The sequence below is a fragment of the Erinaceus europaeus genome, chromosome X (genome assembly GCF_950295315.1).
Source record: "Erinaceus europaeus chromosome X, mEriEur2.1, whole genome shotgun sequence".
Lineage (NCBI taxonomy): Eukaryota > Metazoa > Chordata > Mammalia > Eulipotyphla > Erinaceidae > Erinaceus > Erinaceus europaeus.
The window spans coordinates 110,116,687-110,132,684 of record NC_080185.1 but is presented as its reverse complement, the minus strand read 5'-3'; positions in this window follow the sequence as shown (position 1 = coordinate 110,132,684).

Here is a 15,998-nt window from a genome sequence, read left to right as displayed (position 1 = left end):
ACAGGATTGACACACCCCTCAGACTCAAGCCCTTCCAAGCTCAACCACATCCTCAAAATTCTCCAACATCTCCCTCTTACTTAATGGCCATATATAACTGGGTCAATGTCTGTAAAAGGCTTCATCTATGTTAGAGGAATAGCAGTGTAGGGATGAATAGAAACCTGTTGAGAAGAAACCAGAAAGATGGCGTGTAAGTGTCTTCAAAAAGAACTAGCACAAGACAGGGAGGGATAAGTAAGAGTAGCAAGGGACAGAGTGAGACTGAAGAGAGGTCTGGTAGGCGGAGAGGAGGGCTGCCTGATGGGTGGAGGAGTGGGGGCCTGATAAGCCAAGGAGCTAGAAGGGTGATCTGGTGTTGCAAAGTCCCGAGTCAGCTGGCCGAAAGTTCCATGGATTGCTACAGTCAGTCCTCGAGAAGTCCAGCAGTATAAAGGGAGTGCCCACAAGTGTACCAGCAAGTCCAATAGAAGTGTCAGTCCAAGATGTTGGGTAGTATGCCAGCTCCCCCGGCTTAAAGCTTCTTCATGTGAAGGCTTAACATAGCTGTAGTCAATTACTTACAAAAAAAAAAAAAACTTTGTAACAAATTAAAAGTTTACTATAATTGATAACTCAATGATTATAATTGGTTTAGGTATCTTTATAATTTTGTTTAAAGGTCATCTTATCTGACCTCATGTAGCAGTCTCTGTATAGCAAAATTTTCAAACCAAATTTAAGTAAAAAATATATATATATGTATATATTCATTCTTAACTATTTTTACATTAGACTTTTAAGCAAATTCAGGTTACTAGAGAGTTAACACATTTTAGTGACAATTTTTTTTGAACATTTACAATGTCAGATTGATGCCAGATTTGTTGTGGATTAATTTCCACAAGATAGCTTACAGGAAATTTTTGGGGGCCCTCCAAAAATGTCCTGTATAGAGAATTTGTATTTTAACTTAGGAGATGATGAATTGTCACATTGAATATTTAGACTTTTACCTTAAACACTCAGTTACTTTAGTGAATTAATTTTACCTCTCCTGGTAAGAGTGTAGCTTCAAAGTTACACTTTAACTGTTAAGTTAATGTTTACCAAACTTGAAACACACATATTAAACATGTAGTTTATAACACACAGGAGGAGAAAAACTTTTGTAATGAAGACATATCATTTCAAATGCAATGAAATGATTTTTATGACATTTCAAAATGTCATAGTTGAACCATCTTTACTCACACAGTTTAAGACTAAACATTTCATATTTATACCAAGACTTAAATAAGAAATCAAAAAGAGGAAAAAATAATTCTTGGACTGTTTATGGACATCTCCAGAAACCATGGCTGCGTCCAGCCATTTTATATAAAGTCAATTAAATTTCAGAGTACTCTGAGCACAATGGGTCATACAAAAAATTTTGGTCACTCAACTCACTCAATTTTTTTTTTCAACTCACTCACTCACAAAACACAACTGGCCAGTCGTAGCATAAGACATTCCGGGGGGGGGAAGAGTTCTGTGAATCAGATTTTTTAGATTCTGCCATGTTGTATTATGGATACTGGGGTGCGTCCTGCAGCCAGTCCTCTTGCAGTGTTTGTTGTTCTTCAGAGATATCAGCACCATCATGTGGATATTGCCGGACATGGCGGGCTGGAACCCAAACAGGTTTAGAGTAATTTTGTGGAAAAACACATGTGAAACCCCTCCCCATAGTCAACAGGGGGTCAGGTCCTTTCCAAATTTTATCAAGTGGGTCTTTCCATTTGACTTTAATAGCTGGGAGGGTGGGTGGTGTTTGCCAATGAAGAATAATAGGAGGGTGGTCTGAGTTTTTGTAGACATTAAAGAGATTTAATGTAGTTAAGGCTTTGCAGGAGATACACTTTGGAACTCTCGGAGCCAGAAAGCAATTTCCAAGTGTTTTTACTCAGAAAAGCAGCTTGTATATATACTAGCCAAGTAGGGTGTAAACAGGGTGTGATATAGAGAGGGTGGAGCAAAAAAAGAGATTGGTGAAAATCAAGGTGTGACAAGGAGAGGTGGCGGAGCAGGCAAGAATTCTACCACTGAACCACCAATGCCCTGGAGGGAGGGTGGTGCTTAGTTAACAGTGGTTTATGTAAATAGACTGCAGCTGTAAGTGGGATCAAACCAGTGCCATGCAGGCATGCCAGTGCTTAGTTAAGCAGGATTAGAGACAGAAGCTTTAAGCTGGGGGAGTTGGCATACTACTCAACATAGCTGTATAATATGTTTATGCTGCAAGCTAAGTGTTACTACAGAAAAATTGTAATGTTAAATATTTAAAATCTTATAATGCAAAAAAGTTCCAATAAGCTAAGGTAGATTTATTTTTGACGAAATGTATTTTTGTGAATTTGGCATAGCCTATGTAAACAGTGTTTGGCGAGTCTCCACTGGTGTGGAGACAATAACAGCCTAGTGCCTCATGTTCACTCACCTTGGCCAGAGCAATTTCCAGTCCTGCCAATTCATGCAAAGTACCCTGTGCAGGTACATAGTCTTTATCATTTACCCAGTATTGCTATTAGACTTTTTCTATGTCTAGATCTGGCTGAATATCACTGTGCTGCAGTTGCCTACAATACCTGGGCACAGTAAATCCTGGTTGGACTTTGTTGAGTTTTCAGATGATTTTTCTTTTTTTTTTTTTCTCGCTTATCAGGAGCACGATGTGCAATGGCTCCCTGCGTGTCTATGGGGTATTTTTTGTGGGGTGTTTCTTTGTATTTTGAGTATTAAAATTTTAACAGTGTTGGTTCTTGAAGAGGTGACACAGTTCTGTTTCTGAGTTATATCAGCAATGCACAGCTGGAGTGTATGGTTTGGTGACCTTTGCATCAGAGAGGAAGTTTAGACCCAGGCTCCGAAGTGGGAGAGGGGGGTAAACTGAAGTACTTTTTCATGTGGGTTTATATGAATTAAGGTTAAGTGATGAGATCAGTGGTATAATGCCCCATCAATCCCTGTCTACCTACTTTCATGCCTTTCAATCCCACTCTTTTAAGTTCTTGAACTATTCTTTTTACTGCTCTAAAAAAATCCCTAGCCATTTCTGAGATAGAAAACATTAATAATATCTCCTGGACTTTTGATGTGTCAGTGAAGTGTGCATATGCTGAACAAAAATACAATCCAAATAATATTTTTGCAATTTTCAGAGTAGTATATCAGGAGAAAATACATCAAGACTCTATAGGACTTCATCCTGAACTCGACTTTGCATGTTTTGCCTTGTCACAGTCTATGTTTTGTGTCTGAATGGTGGGATATATTTCACTGATAGGATTCAAACTAGAAATAGGAAAGAAAATGACTCTGTATAGTTTTTTTTCCTGCATGGCTACTATCAGGCAAATACTCTTATGGTCTCATTGATTGTTATAGTGGTGAAGATACTAATGATTTAAATCTAACAAATGCTTGGAAGCACAGTACCAGTTCAAACATGCAACCAACAGAAAAAAAAGTTTTTTAAAAAATGTGGGGCTGTTTGATACGCACAGAGAACTATTCCTATAATTAGAGATAATTATCCCTGTTAGGAGATCAAAAGTATCTTTTTTGGTCCTTGAAAAACTAAATATAAACTGCAAGCAGACACCATCAGGTACACTAAATTTCTAAGATGTGAACAATCTTTGTGAGATAGGACTAAGCCATTTTCTAGTTCTTCACCTTCTTTGCAGTTTGTGTGCACTTTTCTAAGTACGCCTTAAATAAATCACTTGCTACCTCGAGTTTTCAGAAGTATTATTTATTTTTCACTCCCTATAGTAAGAAAAAAACCATGGTATTCTTTGACAAAATGAAAACAACTTAATTTTTCTGAAAATGTGTTCCCACGGGATTGTTTTTACATAAGATTCTAAGCTCTAAAAACAACATTTAGGGTCAGGGAGATGTGCCTTGGTAATGCACATAATTTGCATTCCTGAGGCCACAGAGCTTCAATTCCTGGCACTACCACATGCCAGAGTTAAGCAGAGGTCTGGTCTCAGTCACTTTCTCTCTCTCTCTCTCTCTGAGTAAATAAAGCCTTTTAACAAAAATCCCACAAAGTATGTATTATGATATTAGGGCAAAAATATTAAAATACCAAGTAGGACAAACGTACCACCTCTATTATTGTTTTAAGCTTTGCCTTAGTTTAATTAGTTTTTTTTTAATTCCCACCAATATTCTAACTCTACTTCCTAATTTTATAGCTTGTGTGTGTGACACATACAGTTTGTATAGTGGCAAAATTTATTAAGATTTAGATGTTGTAGACATTATAATTTTTTGTTCACTGCTAGGGCTTCACAGCTTGAGGCTAATTTTTTTACAGAGACAGGGAGACAGCACTGAAGCTTCTCTCTGTATGGTGGGGGCTAGACTCAAAGCTGGGTTATATACATGGCAAAGCAGGCACCCTCCCAGGTCAACTATCTTCCTGGCCCCACAAAATGGAAAGCTTTGCTTGCTACTTGTATAGAATTTCCTTACTCATAGAAAAAAGATTCCCCCCCCCCACTAGGCTTATCTCTGGGGCTCAAGGCCTGCACTATGAATTCACTGTTCCCAGAGGCCTTTTTCTTTTTCTCTTTTAATCTGATAGGACAGGTAAAAATCATGAGGGGGAGGTGAGACAGTGAGGGAGGGAGACACCTGCAGCATGTTTCACCACTCATGAAGCTTCCCCCTGCAGGTGGGGACTAGGGGCTTGAACCCAGGTCCTCATGCATGGTAACTGTGTGTGCTCAACTGGGTGTGCCATTGCCCAGCCCCTAAAAACAGGGCCAGGGAGATAACTCATATGGCCTAGGCTTGAAATATATATATTTCAATCTTAGTTATTTTCTCCACACATACTCTGGAGACATTGGATTATTTACTGCTCACTAAGCACATTATTTATTTTTCTACCAATTAAGATTGTCCTGTGAATCTGTGCTTTTCTCTTCTTGCTCTTCTTCTGTCTCCATCAAATGTTTGGGGAACTGCTACCCCTAACAGGAATATTTGAGGATAGACTTATCTGTCTTCCCAGAATGCTTTGACCAGAATGAGTATACATTTCACGTTGGTTTGTATATAGTTTTTGTTATTTGCATATCATACTCATTCTTGCATCTAGATGCTAATATGTTTATTCTATTTTGTAGCTGTATAGGTTCCAACACTGGATCTTAAACATACCTTGTTCACTAGTGTTTAGAAAATACTTTATAGGGTCAGTAAAATAGCTCACTTAGTGTACTGCTTTACCATATGTGGGGCCCAGGTTAAAGCCTGACCCCTACCGCAATGAAGGAAACATATGGTGCTGCAGTCTCTCTCTCTCTCTCTCTCTCAAGAAAATATTCCATAAACCAAGTTGATCATGAAAATGAAAATGCTAAGTCAGAGCAAGAATCAGTAAGTATACTGTCACCTAAGAGCAGACCTTGTACTTTGGTTATGTAATATTTTACTGGAAAATAGCCATGTTTATGTTTTTTGTTGTTGTTGTTGCTACAGAAACCATAAATCGTTACCTAAAATACCCCCTTGCTAACCCTTTATAGGATTGTGTGTGTGTGTGTGTGTGTGTGTGTGTGTGTGTATGTGTGTGTGTATGTGTGTATTCTACATTGCACTGAATGACTATTTCTCTTTTAAAAAATACGAGAGTGATATTGTATGATACAGCAAATACTAACAATGGGATTTTCAAAGTTAACTCAAGTGCCAAATAATTTGGTTATAGAAATAACTATCTATTGTCTTCTTAAACCCTTAGACAGCAAGAACCTGCCCCATTCTCTACAAGACCCATATTTCTCCTAGTCCTGGGACCTCTGGGGTGGGGTTCACTTTCCTACATGCTTCTCCTAATTCATACCAATTGATACTGCATCTGCTGATCCCAACCTGTTCAGTGCAACCAGTACCACCTCGACATGTTTCACTTGAGATTGTGTCCAGAGATGTCAGGCATGGAATCTCAGTCCTCCAGCTTCATTACTCTACCACCAGATACTACCATGATGCCAACCTGATTTCCCTGGGCGACCCCACCAATGTGTCCTGGAGCTTCACTTCCCCAGAGCCCTGTCCCATAGGGAAAGAGACAGCCTGGGAGTGTGGATCAACCTGCCAATGCCCATGTTCAGCACGGAAGCAATTACAGAAGCCAGACCTTCCACCTTCTGCACCCCACAATGACCTTGGGTCCATACTCCCAGAGAGATAAAGAATAGGAGAGCTTTGAGGGAATGGGATAGGGAGTTCTGTTGGTGGGAATTGTGTGGAATTATACACCTCTTATCTTATGGTCTTGTCAATATCTTCAATCTCAATTTTATAAATAAAAAGAATTAAAATGAGAGAGAGAGAGAGAGAACAAGAAGATAAATAAGCATCATTCTGGCATATCCTGTGCTCCAAGACTGTACTGCCTCCCCAGCCGGTAAGTGGCAATTTAGTAAGAAATGTACTCTGATGGTGACTTTTAGGTGTTTTTATATGTGCTGATAATTCAACAGCCAATAAATAGACATGATTGAAATGTAATGACAGCAATTTAATATGAAAGTCATCCCTTGTTTAGGAGAACAGTGATAACCAGCAAGGCAAGGATAAATGAAAGTCCAGCTGTGTCCAAGCTCAAAATATTGACCAAGCTCAAAATATTAACCGCTGGCTCTGATAATACATTTTGGAATCCATATAAACATTGAAGCTAAATTAAGCCACTCTGAGATGCTGTGGACTCCATACGCACGGGGTCTTCAAAATCTTCTTCAGACTTTAGATTTCTCCTGATACTGGAGGCTCTGCCAGAGAAGCAGCACTCCCATCCCTGAGAAATTAATACTGGACAGGAAGTTGTGGACCTAAATACCATATTTCAGGTCAGTGTAGTGATTTGTAAACTCCCCTCTTTTACTTCCAATTGAAGCGTGTGTGTGTGTGTGTGTGTGTGTGTGTGTTATATGTATAGAGATAGATAGATAGATAGATAGATAGATAGATAGATAGATAGATAGATATGGAGTCACTATGTTTATCACTGGGACTTGGGCTTATATGCTTATATCCTTACAATGTGTATCTTTTCTCAACAATTCACATTGTAAATATGTCCAACTGACCAGAATCTTAAGTTAAACCTCTCCACCTATGTGGAAGTTAGTACATTGAGATCTAAACTGCATATAACCTGTGCCAACTTTACTTAAATATAGTTTCCCAGTTATTCAATTAATCAAACATGTAAGTCATTCTGAGAAGTTATTTTGTTGCAGTACTTAAAGTCCATAATAAAATTAAAGTTAAATAAAATAGATTATTCCAATTAATCTGTGGTGTTGATTCATTCTGTTGAGAGGCCTTATGAGAATAGTAGGCTTTATAAGAAGAAAAGAATCTCTAGCAGGCATTTTCTGGTGGCCTATCTTACCGATTTCAGAGGTACTAGACAGTACCCACAAATGCATAAAGTCAATTGATTCTAACGAATCCTTTAATATAGACTCCTGTTTGCTTGAATCCAGACAGATACACGTATCTCTATGATCTGGAGAAGTTAAATCTCACTCTACTGAAATAGTTCATTTTCCATCACAGGAAAGACACATTAAGATATGTTAAAAAAAAAAAAAACCACAGCCTTTTAATAGGATGCTTGACAAGTAGTATTATCGTAATATTGCCTTGACTTAATAGAAGTAGAAAAGGCATTAAGTAATTTTTATCTAGGCCACCTATCCCAATCCATTATGCAATTTTCTCTTATTAGAATGCAATCAAAATTATCAATAAAACAGTATTTGCTACTTAAAAACCCCAAATACATAGAAATGTCCAACTCTGTGACATCCAAGAGAAAATACTTTTTATCTGTGGCAAAGATTACTTACCAAATATCCTGTTGAGGGAAAAATGAAAAACTAAGTCAAATCAAAAGAGGTAAAAAAAAGTATATATATATGTAAAACTTTGTGATCTTTTGTTTGGATATATCAACATTGGATTTACTTCTATATGAAAGGAAAAATTATCCCCTTTGCCTTATCAAATAACCTTTCTTTATCATTGAGGGCAAGGATTTGAAATACTGTTATTTCAGAAGTTCTGCTTCGCAAATAAGTTTCTATCATCCTCTGACACTCCACAGAATTCAATATCCAGTCTCTACAGGGCATTGTTTCCATATGATGAGAATTGTACCCATGTGTCAACAACTTTGTTTGTGGACCATTAAGCCCCCAATAAAAATCACTAAAAAAAGAAAACACTCATCATGTAGGTGGGTTCATTAGCCATTTGGTAGGAGTAATGTGTTTAATTTATTGTAGGGGATGTGTATGAAATGTGGAAAATAGTCTACCTGTAGAATGAGAAATAATAACATGTGTATGTCTGATTTATTTGTAAATCATTTAAAGAGAATATTTAGCTCATATCTAAGTTCAACATATGGTCATCATGGAGGAAAAGAGTAACGAAGTAAAAGATTAATTTTTCCTAAATTGCGTCAATCAGCTCTTTACTAAAATAGGGCCTTTTATTTATTGATTGTTTTTAATAATTGTGCTATCATTGAATTGCTTAAGAAGCTTGGGAAGCAAAGAAAAATGCATCCACTTTTAAGTGAAGGAAATAGAAAAAGGAACCAATTAAGGAAAATATCATCTACAGGGAATAGCTATGAAAAATTTAACTATGGTTTGAGGAAATCGTAGGTAAATGATAATTAAATGTGTTTATTTTAAGAAACAAAATTAGGGCAATTTACATCATAATAAGCCTTTTATAAAGCTTAACTCTGGAAAAGTTTTCCTTTATTAATACTTCTAATATTCAGGTCATATTCTTAAAGAATTTAAAAAATGACTTCAACTTTAATGTTGCATGAAATTCATTTTTCTCTAAATCTGTTTAGTACTAACTGGGCTTGTTTAATGTCTATGTAATGCCAGACCATTGAAATAAATCTTCCCATTCTTGCTAATACAAAATATCACAATTTAAACTGGGCCCTTATCTATTCAGCACTGGACATTAGCTAGCCTTGCTGAAACTGAACTGCACCTGCTGTTGCTATGATAAATGTTCTGAAAGCATCCTGCTGAAGTGATTAGCAGGTACTAAAACAGAAGCATTTTAGAAAAAATCCAGATAATCAGATAAAAATTATTTTTCAAAATTATAGTCAACAGTTTTGCTTTCTACAGACCTGGAAGAGAAGCAACAGTAACTATGTTCTCATACGTAGCTCTCTCTTTCTCTCTCTCTCTCTCTCTTTCTCATTCAATACTCAGATACTTCATTGCTTGAAAAAGTATCCACACTTTCTCAGAAGGGTCCCAGTAAAAAGAGGAAGAAAATAAGCAGTTTGACTTAGTGTATAAAACTTTTAATTAATATTTCAATACCATTATCTAAAATGCATTTCACTCAACTTTGTAAGCATTTATTAAGGAACTAAAAGTTTTTTGTTTCGATACACTTTCCACCATATCAAAATATCCAGATAATGTTACTGAACATTTAAATGCAGGCTCCATCAGTGAACCGTGAGAAAATAAGTGGCCATCATTCTATTCTTTCTACATCATGATTTATAACTTGAAATATATATATATATATATATATATATATATATACACATTAGTAGTCTCTTATTGATATTTTATTTTACTCTAAGTAATAAAATTGAAAAAATATAATTTGGGATGTGGTTAAAATGTTAGTTTTATAGAATTGGAAAGTTCCATAAATAATTGCTTTAGCAATAAGAGACATTAGTATTCTTGATCAGAAGAACAAATACTCTTGAAAAGACCACAATTATTGTTAGACACATAACACTTAGCTAGTGAATATTGATCATAGCAAAGCTCTAAGAGATAGGATGTATTTGATCATCTTTTCCCTTTTGAGTATTTTGCATGAAAGATCTTAGATGAGGTATGTGTATGTGCATATGTAAACTGAAGGATTCATTGTCTCAATGAAAATGCTCTTGGTTTCATGCTAGAAAATAGATGAGGTGACTATCAAGAAGGAAGGTATTTTGTTCATATTAATAAGTTTGGGTTGTTGGGATAGCTTCATGGGCGGGAGACAGAGACGACCAGGGACTCATGGCTGAGTGGTACACAGTTCAGTCTTTATTCATGTGGAACGCAGCACAATCTAAGTTATCTCTAATCACAATCTTGTCCTTATATATCCTGGCGGAAGAGCCAGGTCCAAAGAGGATGTACATAGGATAGGGGATGGGGAGAAGGAAAAAATGGCACCAGTGGGGATTAAACCAATGCTCTGGATACAGGGTGGTGTTTAGTTAACAGTGATTATGTAAATAGAATACAGTGTCAAGCAGGGGGGATTAAACCAATGAAACAGAAGGGTTCTTAGAAGCAGAATTTAGAAGCATACCAACATTGGGTGGCATCATTAGAAATATAACTGTCAATAACATGGATGTATATAATAGGATATGCTGTTTTTTTATTATTTTTACATGAACTATTTAGTGTATCTTACCTTTATTTTGAAAGTGTTCTCAATTATGTCAAAGTAGGTTAGGCTGAATGTGCTCCAAGCATTTGGACCAAAAGAGGACATTGATTTGGAACAATCTCCAGTAGATTGTCTACCTCTAACAAAAAAAAAAGCTTGTCAGCAAGTTATTAAAAACTACTACAACTACATCAAATTGTAAAATTTCTGCACAGTAAAAGAAACCACCACCCAAACAAAGAGACTCCTTACAGGATGGGACAAGATTTTTACATACCATACATCAGACAAAAGGTTAATAACCAATATACATAAAGAGCTCACCAAACTGAGCAACAACAACAAAAAACAAATGACCCCATCCAAAAGTAGGGAGAGGATAGGACATTTACCAAAGAAGAGATCCAAAGGCCACCAAACATATGAACTAATGCTCCAAGTCGTTGATTGTCAGAGAAATGCAAATAAAGACAACGAGATACCACTTCACTCCTGTGAGCACTTCATACATCAGAAAGTTTAGTAACAATAAATGCCGGAGAGTTTGCAGGGCTAAGTGACCTCTCCTGCACTGCTGATGGGAATGTAAGTTGGTCCAACCCCTGTGGAGAGCAGACTGGAGAAAACTCTCAAAACCCTAGAAATGGACCTAACCTATAACTCTGCAATGCTTCATCTGGGGATAGATATATCCTAAGGAATCAAACACACTCATTCAAAAAGATCTGTGTATACCTATATTTTTAGCAGCACAATTTGTAGTGGCCAAAACCTGGAAGCAACCTAGATATCCAGCAACAGATGAGTGGCTGAGAAAGCTTTGGTATATACAGAATGGAATACTACTCAGCTATTGAAAATGGTGAATTCACCCTCTTCCCCTTATCTTGGATGAAGCTTGAAGGAATCCTGTTAAGTGAGACATGCCAGAAAGAGAAGAATAAATATGGGATGGATCTCACTCATAGGCAGAAGTTGAAAAATAACAGAAGGGGAAAAACAAAGCAAGACTTGGACTGGGTTTGGAGTATTACACCAAAACAAAGGACAATGGGCGGGGTAGAGGTGGAACTTTCAAATCCTGGTGCATGATGGTGAAGGAGGACTTATGCTGAGGGTGAGAGTGTTTAGCAGAAATCTAAGAAAGTCTACACATGTGTCAACAACTGCATTTACTGTAATCCATCAATGTCTCCATTAAAAAATAAAAAATTAAGGGGAGTCACTTCACAGGTGGTGAAGCAGGTCTGCAGGTGTCTATCTTTCTCTCATCCTCTCTGTCTTCTTCCCCTCCTCTCTCCATTTCTCTCTGTCCTATCCATCAATGACATCAATAACAACAATAATAATAACTACAACAATAAAACAACAAGGGCAACAAAAATGGAATGAATGAATAAATAAATAAAAGGAGGATTTGCAAAATAGCTTATTTGGATAGGGTTCTGCTTTTTCATTTTGCATGACCCAGGTTAAAACCTAGCCCCCAACAAATTGATCTCTTTTACTTTCTGCCTCTGCTTTCTGTCTCTAGAAAAATTTTAAAAAAAAAGCTTAAAGGAGAGCTCTTAGATAGCGCTTGTTTCTTTTCCTCAAGTTGCTAGTGTACTGCACAGGGCAGCACACTATGACCCACCCAAAGGTTAAGTGGTGGCAATGTAATTGACAATCAACAGTAGAGTACTATGTGAGCCATACTACCAAACTATAAATTAGAATACTGGTAAAAGCATAAATGTGCATCAACTTTTCATTTATATTTCTTATACTATACATTTCTATGAAATAATACCATACTTCTTCTTCTTCTTCTTCTTCTTCTAGCGTTTGCCCTTCTTCCGTAATCAATCAGTATAGCGCTTTGCAGGAGGGGTGTTGAATACTAGTTACATAAACAAGCCTTAATGTACAGTTCCAGAAGACATTGAGTACACCATGTTCATGGGCAAAATTAAACACATATATTTTTCTTTCTTTTAAAAATTTTTTTTATTATCTTTATTTATTGGATAGAGACAGAAAATGGGAGGGAAGGTGAGATAGGGAGAGAGACAGAGAGATACTTACAGCATGGCTTCACCATTTGCAAAGCTTTCCCCCTGCAGGTGGGGACTGAGAGCTTGAATCTGGGTCCTTACACATTGTAACATGTATTCAACCAGGTGTGCCACACCCCAGCCCCCACATGTACAATGATGTAAGGATAATAATCATACTTTTTCTCAAAGGTTCTGTGATATTTCCCCTAAAAATAGTATCTGCTTTGCACTAGAGTTCTCGGGGAAATTTTACTCTGATTATTTTTTCTTCTGAAAATAACTCAGTGGCAAGAAACAAAAATTATCATCAGTCTTATTTACACATCAGAGAATGAGGCTCATGAATGTTAAATAACTGGCCCAACCACAGAAGTATTAATTCCAGAAATCAAGCTGAGAGCCTAGGAAGTCTGACATCTAGCTCAATGATCGTACATATGAGATTATGAAGATGCAGTGAGTTCTAAATGCACTGAATATACTTCTTTCAAATTGTAACTACATATTCAAAGTTTATTTTTCACACTAAGATATGAAAAATTAGGAACTATCAATTGTCACGTAGACTTTTGACCTAATTCATAGCCCAGTATCCCTACAATGATATACTTCGGGTAAGTTTAACTTTTCTAACTTTCAAAAGTTACATTTATAAGTCCCCCAATACTGAAATTTCATTATTATTATTATAACCATGCACTACTTATTCTTCTTGTTTTAAGTACAATTAATCCACAAATCTTATAGGAATATGAATAGGATGATTTGGTATGTGGTTATTTTATAAGTAAGTTTGTTAGAGGTAAAATAGAGCTTGGCTACTTCAAAGATCAGAGGATAAACCAATGGGACTACATCAAATTAGAAAGCTTCTGCACAGCAAAAAAAAAACCACCACCCATAGAGACCCCTTACAGAATGGCAGAAGATCTTTATATTCCAGACACCAGACAAGAGGATAATAACCAAAATACGTAAAGAGTTCACCAAACTCAGCAACCAAAAAAAACAAATGACCCCATCCAAAAATGGGGAGAGGATATGAACAGAATATTCACCAAAGAAGAGATCTGAAAGTTCAACAAACATGAAAAAAATGCTCCAAGTTACTGATTGTCAAAGAAATGCAAATAAAGACAACAATGAGATATCAAGTCACTCCTATGAGAATGCCATGTATCAGAAAAGGTAGCAGCAACAAATGCTGGAGAAGTTGTGGGAACAAAGGAAGACTCCTGCACTGCTGGTGGGAATGTCAATTGGTCCAATCCCTGTGGAGAGCAGTCTGGAGAACTCTCAGAAGGCTAGAAATGGACCTACCCCCTATGACCTGCAATTCCTCTTCTGGGGGTATATACTAAGGAACCAAACACACCTATCCAAAAAGATTTGTGTATACCTATGTTCATAGCAGCACAATTTGTAATAGACAAAACCTGGAAGCAACCCTGGTGTCCAACAACAGATGAGTAGCTGAGTAAATTGTGGTGTATATACACAATGGAATACTACTCAGCTATTAAAAATGGTGAATTTACCTTCTTCACCTCATCTTGGATGGATCTTGAAGGAATCATGTTAAGTGAGAAACCAGAAATAGAAGGATGAATATGAGATGATTTCACTCATAGACAGAAGTTTAAAAATATGAACAGAAGGGAAAACACAAAGCAGAACTTGGACTGGAGTTGGTATACTGCACCAAAGTAAAAGACTGAGGTTGTGGGGAGGGTTCATGTCCTGGAACATTATGGCAGAAGAAGACTACTAGAGAGGGTTGAACTGTTATGTGGAAAACTGAGAAATGTGGGGCTGAGTGGTGGCACACTTGGCTGAGGGCACATGTTGAAATGTGTAAGAACCTGGGTTCAAGGCCCCGGTCCCCAACTACAGGAGGAAAGCTTCATGAGTAGTGAAGCTTTACTGCAGGTATCTTTCTGTCATCCTCCCACTCTATCTGCCCCTTCCTCTCAATTTCTGGCTGTCTCTATACAATAAAATAAACACAGATAATAAAATTTTTAAAAAACTGAGAAATGTTACACATGTACAAAGTACTATATTTTACTGCCAACTGTAAACCATTAATCCCTCCAATAAAGAAAAAAAGATCAGAGGAACTAAGAAAAATATATCAAAGAGGAAAACAAGTAACTAAAAGATATTTCATAAAGCTGCCTATATTTGGGTATCTCTAGTATTTAAGAACTATATACTGACTATGTGTGGTCTAGGTTAAAGGGGATCACAAGCTAGGAAGTGGGAGATTATTTGTCAAATGCCAACAAAAATAAAGGTTAGTAAAATTTTTCATGTAGCTGTTACAAGAAAAATATTTTTCATTAAATGTGAATGATAAAGAGAATTATAAAGGGATTAGTGGAGAAATAGCATTTTACGAGTCCATACCTGACAATATTTGACTTTTTTAATTAGAATTCACTGCAGTAACCAAGGATTCACACATTCAATTGTGATAAGATGTAATTAATTTTTCTAATTCAATTAGACTTGTATTCTTAAAAAATGAATGTTACCCTTAATTGTGCTGCATCTTAGCAGTATCTATAGCTAGACTGTGCAACTTTCAATAACCATACTTGAGTAAAATACAAATTAATACTAAACTGAATTTAGAACATAAATACTGAACTTGACTCTGATTTCTCAAAAAATGTCATTTATATAGAAATTAAATAACAGATGCAATGTAAGATTTATTAATTACTTGTTTAAACAATATCCTTAGTTTTCTTGTTTTGTTTGTCTTTACAAAATGTTGTTTATTATATACACTTCTTTTTACTTGAATGGAGGCAAGAAATATTATAAAAACACCATTACCTCTGTATACTCTTCAACTCCCATAGGAACTGAAATGTAAAATGTAAAATAAATTTTGAGGCTATGTAGAACATGGCTTAATTGAAGTACATTTATTTCGGTCTGCCTTCACAAGTAAAAGTTATTTAAGTTGGCAGATGGGGGAAAGTCTGGAGGTCTTAAACCTAATACTACTCTAATAAACTCAACATAAGGTTCTTATTTCTCTAACATTAAGCAACTTAATGCAAATGAGGGCTACGCAGTAAATATTACTTAGTGCTCATTATGAAGTGTTAAATCCATCATCACAGCATGAGGTGCAGGACCTGCAAGTTTAATCAACCAAGTAACATAACATGGGTGTGTAACTATGTGCTCCCTTAGAATCCAAAGTGTATTTCATTTGTTCAAACCTGTAATTTTTAAGTACTTTCTAACTGGCATCATGTAAACAAAGTGATTAAGATTAATTACAATCCTCTGCTTTAAATAAGGACATTTTGTTTTGTCTTAGAACCAGGACTAAGATACCAGATTAAATTAATGTCCTTCATTAGCAGAACCAATAAGAATCTTTATGAATAAGTTTATGGTTGTTGATTTTATTTATCTTCA